This window comes from Triturus cristatus, chromosome 5_2 (genome assembly GCF_964204655.1).
Source record: "Triturus cristatus chromosome 5_2, aTriCri1.1, whole genome shotgun sequence".
NCBI classification, from domain to species: Eukaryota; Metazoa; Chordata; class Amphibia; order Caudata; family Salamandridae; genus Triturus; species Triturus cristatus.
This window is the reverse complement of record NC_140588.1, coordinates 1,095,849,572-1,095,858,949: the sequence shown is the minus strand read 5'-3', so window position 1 is coordinate 1,095,858,949 and position 9,378 is coordinate 1,095,849,572. Positions and strand designations below refer to the sequence as shown.

Here is a 9,378-nt window from a genome sequence, read left to right as displayed (position 1 = left end):
TCAGGGTGGCAGCGCGTCAGCGTGGCTCCGGGCACTTGCTAACTGTCCTTCCTGCTTGCTAGTGTTTGGCAGTGTTGCCGAAACTGGACACCACACTGGGGTGGAGATGCTACTGCAAGGTGGTTGTGTGGTACTACTAGGTCCTAAGTCTTTTCTGGCTGCTAATCTGGGTTATGCTTCCTTCTACAAGTCACTCTAGTAAGTGGCGCAGCACGGTATGCTTAAGGATCACCACAGTCTGTGTGTCTCATGGCGTGCATTTCCCTGTAACGTGTTCATGTGTTTGGGGTGCAGTATATCCGATGGCCACTAGATGGCAGTGTCGCGTGTCAGCTCAGCGGCCCCGGCAGTCTGCCTTGGAACCGCGGGCCTCTGATGTCACGGATGTGCCGGAACCGCGGGCCTCTGATGTCACGGATGTGCCGGTACCGCGGGCCTCTGATGTCACAGATATGCCGGCACTAGGCGTTGTGATGCCTCGCTAATGCCGCCGGCCTCATGGTGGAGTCTGGACAGTGGGGTAGCGGCCTCTCTGTGCTTCAGCAGATGAGCTACTATGGGATATCTGTATGTGCTGGTTGTGGCCGTTTGTCCTCCGACCGCAGACCTCGAGTGGTAGGGGTGCGTGTGCAGTGGGTGACCAGCAGGTGACGCTGACGGTTTGCTGCTGGGTGAAGGCCGGCTGAACTGGCGAGAAGAACGGGGCAATGTTGGTTGTTCTCGCCTACATCGGGATAGCCTGTTCACCCTCCTCCGTCTCTGATATGGGGGGGGGATGAGATGCATCTAGACTTGGTTGCCGCTCTGGAGAGTAGCGTCGCGTCCGATCACCACTGCGGTCATCGGTGGCCATGGACAGCGCCGAGGGGGTTGCCACCAGTCCGGCTCATTCCTTCCCCCACGAGGGACGATGAAGCATGGCAGCAGGCATGCGGGGTTAGCGACCCGCCTCGTCGCCAATGTGGTGTTGGGCCTCAGGCCCACATGACGTGGAGGCACGGACAAAACACAGTATAGTATGGTGCAACAACTGGGCCAGGGCACGTGCCCCCGGCCCCTTTTATAAACAGGGTCACCTGACCGGTGACGCCTGTGGTGGCTGGGTGTGAAGTGTGTCTTACATCACAGGCGGAACACTAGAATGTATCCAGCCGGATACTACAACAGGCAGACCGCTTCAACAGAAGCAGAAACTCCCTCTTTGCTAGAATCAGTGGCCTTATATGTCACATACATACCTGGTGCCGTTACCAACCTGCCCTTCTGTGTGACTTCCGATTGAAAATGTGGCCTGCAGAGATCTGTGCAGCAGGCACCGAGCCAACAAAGATATCTTAAATGAGCCTCTAAGCCGCATGTCGCACAAAGATGTGTGTGCTCAGATCAGAGAGTATTCCATCAGCAGTGACATCTTCGTACTGTTCGAACAGGAGGCCTACGGCTTACACACAGATCGCAGCAGCACAAGCTGAACCCACTGATCCTCCTTACGATGATTTGAAAGCATTACCTGCTGATTATACACAGGTTCCATTAACAGATGCATGGTGTTAGACGGCGACCTCAGAGGAGCCCGGAAGGGGGTCCTGACTACCCTGAGACCCACCCTCGTAGTATCGTAGCCGGGCACTGGCGGGAGACTCCCCAGGGGGAGGAATCTCGCAGCTAGGATCGTACTTCTGGCACCACACGACACAGAGTAACCACACGGGGTATTCTCAGAAAACAAGCTTTATCAAGTAGGTTATCACGGCAAATATGTACAAGGTGAGCACGGGCTCAAGAGTCTCGGAAAGGTAGGGGGTAGCGGGACAGTCTTTGGCAAAAGTTCAAGCAGGGACGTATCCGGCGCACAGCTCACAATCCTCGAGCTGGGGGATACGTGGTCGTAGTCGGGGTCCGGCGGGACCGTGAGAGTCTGGGGGAGCCGCGAGTCACTCAGCGGGCTCAGGTACAAGTTCGGAGGTCTTACGATCTTCAGGGAGCCGCGAGTCACTCAGCAGGCTTAGGCACAAGTTCGGAGGTGTTACGATCTTCAAGGAGCCGCGAGTCACTCAGCAGGCTCAGGCACAAGTTCGGAGGTGTTACGATCTTCCAGGAGCCGCGAGTCACTCAGCAGGCTTAGGCACAAGTTCGGAGGTGTTACGATCTTCCAGGAGCCGCGAGTCACTCAGCAGGCTTAGGCACAAGTTCGGAGGTGTTACGATCTTCGAGGAGCCGCGAGTCACTCAGCAGGCTCTCGTTGTTCCAGCGTCGAATCTACCGGACAGACCCAGAGCACCCCTTGTTATAGGTCGACCCCTCTTTGATGTCCGGAGTCTGTGCAGGCAGGGGTCTTGTCACCTGGGGGTCGCTTGTCGGGGTTTCCTGCTATTGTCTTTTGATCCCTTTCAGAGCCGGGTCGGGAGGAGTCCCAGACACCCAGCAGGCACGGAGCCAGCCCGCAGGGAGGCCGGAGGGCCGATCGAAACCCATCGTCCCAGGGGAGTCCAGAGGTGCGATAGAAACTGCTCCTCCCTCTCTCATCCCCTGGAAGTGTGATGTCCTCCAGCCGGAGTGGCGCCTCTAGGTCAGGGTCGCGCTGGGGCCGGGCGGCCATCTTGACGCATGAAGTGGGCACGCGGGCCCGGGGTGGCCGAAAGGAGAGAGGCCATGGACGAGGATGTCCGGGTCGGGTGCGGGTGTTCTGGTAGGAAGGACCGGCTAGGCTGGGTGTTTGGGCTGCAGGTGCCAGGTTTCGGTGGTGCGGGTGCACGGAGGGCCATTCTATGAGGCCGGGTCCAACACGCGTCCCCCCCAGCTGAAAGCCGGAGAGAACTGCCCATCATCTTGGGGGGTTCTCTTCGCTGAGGCGGAAGAACCGGGAGAGGCCGTCAGCGTTGGCGTGGTCCGTACCAGGGCGGTGTTCTACGGTGAAATCCATCCCCTGGAGGGAGATTGACCACCGCAGTAGCTTGGGGTTTTCTCCTCGCATCTGCATGAGCCATCGCAAGGGCCGATGGTCAGTTTGGACTCTGAAATGCGTGCCGAACAGGTAGGGTCGTAGCTTTTTGAGTGCCCAGACCACGGCAAAGGCTTCGCGCTCTATGGTGCTCCACCTCTGTTCTCGGGGCAACAGCCGCCGACTGAGGAAGGCGACGGGCTGGTCTAGGCCTTGGTCATTCACTTGGGACAGGACGGCCCCAATGCCATGCTCGGAGGCATCGGTCTGGACTATGAACTCCTTGGCATAGTCGGGAGCCTGGAGGACGGGAGCAGTGCACATGGCCTTTTTTAGAGCATCGAAAGCCTCCTGGCAGGCAGCCGTCCACTGCACCTTCTTTGGCTGTTTTTTAGATGTGAGTTCGGTGAGAGGGCCGACAAGGCTGCCATACCCCCGAATGAATCGTCGGTAGTAGCCTGTGAGTCCCAGGAAGGCTCGGACCTCCGTTTGGGTGATGGGTGGTTCCCAGGCCAGGATGGCGTCGATCTTTGGCTGTAGGGGGGCGACCTGGCCGCTCCCGACCTGGTGCCCCAGGTAGACTACGGAGCCTTGCCCGATCTGGCACTTGCTGGCTTTTACTGTGAGGCCTGCCTGGCGCAGGGCGGTTAGCACCCTCCGGAGGTGCTGGAGGTGTTCACTCCACTCTGAACTGAAGACAGCGATATCGTCTAGATAGGCCGCGCTGAACTGTTCCAACCCGGCCAGGACCCTATTCACCAGTCGCTGGAAAGGGGCCGGGGCATTTTTCATCCCGAAGGGCATTACGTGGAAGCGGTAGTGCCCGTCGGGGGTGGAGAAGGCGGACCGCTCCTTGGCCCCTTCGGTGAGCGCAATCTGCCAGTATCCGCAGGTGAGGTCGAAAGGGCTGAGGAACCGGGCTGCCCCTAGCCGGTCAATGAGTTCGTCTGCTCGTGGGATGGGGTGGGCATCGGCTCTGGTAACGTCGTTGAGCCCCCGGTAATCCACGCAGAATCGGAGCTCGGGGGCGACACCGGGGGCCGCTGCTTTCGGGACCAGGACCACGGGGCTGGCCCAGGGACTGTCAGAGGGCTCAATCACCCCCAGGGTCAGCATCTTCGAGACTTCATCTTGAATGCAGGACCGGACCCGGTCAGGAACCCGGTAGGCTCGGTGTCTCACCGGCGGGCTGTCCCCGGTGTCCACGTCATGAACACACCAGTTGGTGACCCGGGGGGTCAGAGAGAAGAGGTCGGCAAATTGTCTTAGGAGCTGGCGGCAGTCCGCTTGTTGCTGGGCAGTGAGGGCTGGGGAGAGGTTCACTCCTTCCACGGAGCCATCCTGCTCCTTGACACACAGGAGGTCCGGGAGGGGATCCGACTCATCTTCGGCCCCGTCATCGGTGGCTAGCAGGAGGCTCAGTTCTGTCCGCACAAAATGAGGCTTGAGGCGGTTCACGTGCAGGACCCGGAGGGGGTCCCGAGGCGACTGGACGTCCACCAAGTATGTGACGGGACTCTTCCGCTCAACCACTTTGTAAGGCCCAGTCCATCGGTCCTGGAGGGTGCCAGGCTTCACGGGGGCCATGACCCACACCTGCTGGCCCGGCTGGAACTCGACCAGAGTGGCATTCTGGTCGTACCAGCGTTTCCTTTCTTCTTGACTCGCCTCCAGGTTGGCCTCGGCCAGTTCTCGGAACTTCCTGGTCTGGTTCCGGAGGGCCAGGACGTATTGGAACACATCTCGGGGGGTGGTCTGGGGTGCCGCCTCCCACTCTTCCTTAACCAAACTGAGGGGACCTCGGACGGGGTGCCCATAGAGTAATTCAAACGGGCTGAATCCTAGTGACTTCTGGGGGACCTCTCGGTAAGCGAACAAGAGGCAAGGGAGCAGGACGTCCCACTTACGCCGGAGGGGTTCTTCTAGGCCAGCGATCATCCCTTTCAAAGTCCTATTAAACCTTTCTACTAGGCCGTTTCCTTGGGGATGGTACGGGGTGGTGAACTTATAGGACACCCCACATTGTTGCCACAGGGACGTCATATACCTTGAGATAAAATTAGTGCCGCGATCGCTCACGACCTCGCGGGGAAACCCCACCCTGGAAAAGATCCCCATCAGAGCCCGGCCCACCACAGGGGCCGTAATGGTGCGCAGGGGAATAGCCTCCGGATAGCGGGTGGCGTGGTCCACTAGGACCAAGATGAAACGGTGACCTTGGGAGGTGGGGGGGTCCAGTGGTCCCACGATGTCGATCCCGACTCGTTCGAAAGGGGGTACTGACGACCGGGAAGGGTTGGAGGGGAGCCTTGAGCTTCCCTCCACTCTTCCCACTAGCCTGGCACGTGGGGCAGGACTTGCAATGGGCCTCTACTGCTGCTCTCATTTTAGGCCAATAAAAATGGGTCACAAGACGGTTGTAGGTCTTGTCCTGTCCCAGGTGGCCGGCGAGGGGGACGTCGTGGGCTAAACCCAGGAGGAAATCTCGGAAGCGGAGGGGTACCACCAGTACCCGTCCGGACCCCAGCTCCACCGACTTCTGCTCACTGTACAGGATGCTATTCTCCCAATAGATTCGGTGCGTCCCGGTCTGGTCACCTGCGGCTTGGCCCTCGGCCTGGCGCCGCAGCCCGACCAGGGAAGGACAAGTGGCTTGCTCCCTGCAAAACTCTTCCCGGGTGGGCCCGCCCTCGTGGCGCCATTGGGCCAACTCGGGTAGATCTCCTAACTCAGGGACCGGGGCGGGGTCGGATGGTGCGGGTTCGTCGCTAGCGACGGACCCTTCTGATGGGGGGACGGAAGGACCCTCGGCGGGGACTGTTCTGGTCTCTTCGATCGGGGTGCTTTCGACTTCCCTCTGGGGAGTGAGTCGGGCGGACATAGATCGGGTGGTGGCGCACACCCACTCGGGGAGTCCCATCATTCCCAGGTGGGCCTTACGCTCTACTTGCTTCCATGGGGAACTCTCTAGGTCGTTCCCTAAAAGGCAGTCGACCGGCTGGGAGGTTCTTACGGCCACCTTGAGTTTACCTATCACCCCTCCCCACTCAAATGGCACCAGGGCTACCTGGCACATACTCTCTCTATTGTCTGCGGATATTACGGGGCAAAAGACGTTGGGGAGGATCTGCTCTTCGGGGACTAGGTGCCTGAGGACACCGGTGATACTGGCCCCGGTGTCTCGCAGGGCCTCTACCTGGTGGCCATTGATTTTGACAAGCTGCCCATATTTCTGGGTGTTGGAGGGGAGGAGGCTACCAGGGATCATCTCCCTATCTCCCAGGGATACTAGGGCCATCGCTGCGGGTTCCCACTCCTCGGCTTCCTCAATCTCCTCCCCCAGGGCTACGTTGGCTATCTGTCTCGTCGGAGGGACTTGGGTGGCCATGGGGCACTCTGGGTCATTGGCGTAGTGCCCGGGTTTCTGGCAGCGGAAACATGTGACGGTCACCCGGTGTCCCCGTTTCCCAGGGGGCCCGGTCACTGGTGGAGGGGGCGCCGGGAAGGGTGGAGGTGGTGTCTTCGGGGGGCTAGGCTGGGACTCTCTCGGCCCTCCCTGGTTCCCTCCTCCTCTCTGGCGGGGTGGTCCCTGACTGGTTCGGGGGTACTCTCCTACCATGCCCCGGGAGACCCGGGTGTTGGTACAGCGGTCGGCCTCCACAGCCAGCTTCCGGGGATCTGTGAGCTTGCTGTCCAGCAGATGCTGAGGTAGTTCTATGAAGCAGTTCGCAGCCAGATGTTCCCACAACATGAGATCAGTGAGTTCGGCAAGGGTGGTGACTTTGCTGCCCTTGATCCACCCATCGAAGGCCCGACTGAAAAAGTTTACATATTCCACCCATGTGGTGCCCGGGATCTTCCTGCAGTCCCGGAACCGTTGACGGTACATTTCTGGGGTGAGGCCGTATCTTGTGAGTAGAGCCTCTTTCATGTGGCTGTAGGAGGTCTGCAGGGAGAGGGGTAGGTCGAGCAGGGTGTCCCTTCCTTCGCTCAGAAACCGCCCCCACAACCCCGCCCCCCAGTCCTTCTGCGGGACCCGATGGGAGGTCATGGCGACCTCGTAGGCCCGAAACCATTGCTGAATGTCATCATTTTTATAATATTCCTTGACCACATCCTTCGGGATGTGGACCTTCTGTTCCGCCGGGGCCTCCCGCCCGGAAGGCACGGGGGAGCGCCCCGACGAAACCGAACCTCCCCAAAGTGAAAGCGGCAGCAATCAGGTGCGAGGCATCGTACCAGACGGGGGCTTATCCCCAGAAGAACTCGCGGACAGAGAGAGAAGCCGCAATCATGAACTAGAGCTAGCCAAACTCAAAATTGAGGGCGAATTGAAGTTAGCGGAAAAAAAGCTAGCAGTAGAACAAATGCGTGTACAAGGCGAACTGGAGGAGAAAAAGCTCCAACGGGAGCACGAAGGAAGGAAGCTCCAACTAGAGCACGAACGCAGCTTAAAGGAACTCGAGCTCAAGGCCCGAAACGAGGAAGGGCTTCCTCGTTTCGGGCCTTGAGCTCGAGTTCCTTTAAGCTGCGCTCCCTCGTGCCTTCCGGGCGGGAGGCCCCGGTCTCCACCCAAGTTTTCAGTGCTTTCTGCAAATCTTCCTTAGTGTTGAGACCAGTGGTAGCGATTTTAAGTTCTTTGCAAAATTGCTTCAGCTCCTTGTGTGTATATTCTTCTAGATGCTCCACCTGGAACACCCTGTTGGCGTTGGTTTCTGCGGGGCTCATGGCGCTTCCTTCTGCCATCTTTGTCGGTAGTGCGTCCGTTGTTCACGGTACGATCTCTAGGTGATGGGCCCGAATCCCGTCGCTTGCCACCAATGTTAGACGGCGACCTCAGAGGAGCCCGGAAGGGGGTCCTGACTACCCTGAGACCCACCCTCGTAGTATCGTAGCCGGGCACTGGCGGGAGACTCCCCAGGGGGAGGAATCTCGCAGCTAGGATCGTACTTCTGGCACCACACGACACAGAGTAACCACACGGGGTATTCTCAGAAAACAAGCTTTATCAAGTAGGTTATCACGGCAAATATGTACAAGGTGAGCACGGGCTCAAGAGTCTCGGAAAGGTAGGGGGTAGCGGGACAGTCTTTGGCAAAAGTTCAAGCAGGGACGTATCCGGCGCACAGCTCACAATCCTCGAGCTGGGGGATACGTGGTCGTAGTCGGGGTCCGGCGGGACCGTGAGAGTCTGGGGGAGCCGCGAGTCACTCAGCGGGCTCAGGTACAAGTTCGGAGGTCTTACGATCTTCAGGGAGCCGCGAGTCACTCAGCAGGCTTAGGCACAAGTTCGGAGGTGTTACGATCTTCAAGGAGCCGCGAGTCACTCAGCAGGCTCAGGCACAAGTTCGGAGGTGTTACGATCTTCCAGGAGCCGCGAGTCATTCAGCAGGCTTAGGCACAAGTTCGGAGGTGTTACGATCTTCCAGGAGCCGCGAGTCACTCAGCAGGCTTAGGCACAAGTTCGGAGGTGTTACGATCTTCGAGGAGCCGCGAGTCACTCAGCAGGCTCTCGTTGTTCCAGCGTCGAATCTACCGGACAGACCCAGAGCACCCCTTGTTATAGGTCGACCCCTCTTTGATGTCCGGAGTCTGTGCAGGCAGGGGTCTTTTCACCTGGGGGTCGCTTGTCGGGATTTCCTGCTATTGTCTTTTGATCCTTTCAGGGCCGGGTCGGGAGGAGTCCCAGACACCCAGCAGGCACGGAGCCAGCCCGCAGGGAGGCCGGAGGGCCGATCGAAACCCATCGTCCCAGGGGAGTTCAGAGGTGCGATAGAAACTGCTCCTCCCTCTCTCATCCCCTGGAAGCATGATGTCCTCCAGCCGGAGTGGCGCCTCTAGGCCCGGGTCGCGCTGGGGCCGGGCGGCCATCTTGGTGCATGAAGTGGGCACGCGGGCCCGGGGTGGCCGAAAGGAGAGGGGCCATGGACGGGGATGTCCGGGGTCGGTGCGGGTGTCCTGGTGGGGAGGGTCGGCTGGGCCGTGTGCTTGGGCTGCAGGTACCAGGTTTCGGTGGTGCGGGGGCACGGAGGGCCATTCTACGAGGCCGGGTCCAACAGGGTGTGAACAATGACCCGGGGCACTGGGCGTGGTTCCGTCCTGGCCTGTACAAAGAAGTAAATAATGCGTGTGTCTCTGTTGTAGTGTAAGCGCCACCCGGACCGCAATCGGCAATGTAGAACCCTGTGACTCAAGTCCCACAACATGAGCAGCATGGACGTAAGGGGGGACTCACTGACCCTACATCCATCCATACTTCCACACTTGAATGATCATAGACATGACTCATCTGTGTAAAAATGAATGTTTAATTCACATTCAGTGGAGTGTTGTAGCTGGAGCAGTACAGGGCTACGCATACCCCACTTTACATTGTTGGCACGTGGAGGGCCAGCCATAGTCCTTTAGGGAATGACAAGTTCATCGGAAGAGGAAGA

At 59.1% G+C, this 9,378-nt stretch overlaps 1 pseudogene; it reads left to right on the top strand.

The window, feature by feature from the left end:
• The first annotated feature begins 302 nt into the window (after positions 1-302).
• The window catches only part of LOC146829750 (neuroguidin-like), a 72,760-nt pseudogene continuing 63,684 nt past the window's right edge, over positions 303-9,378 (top strand).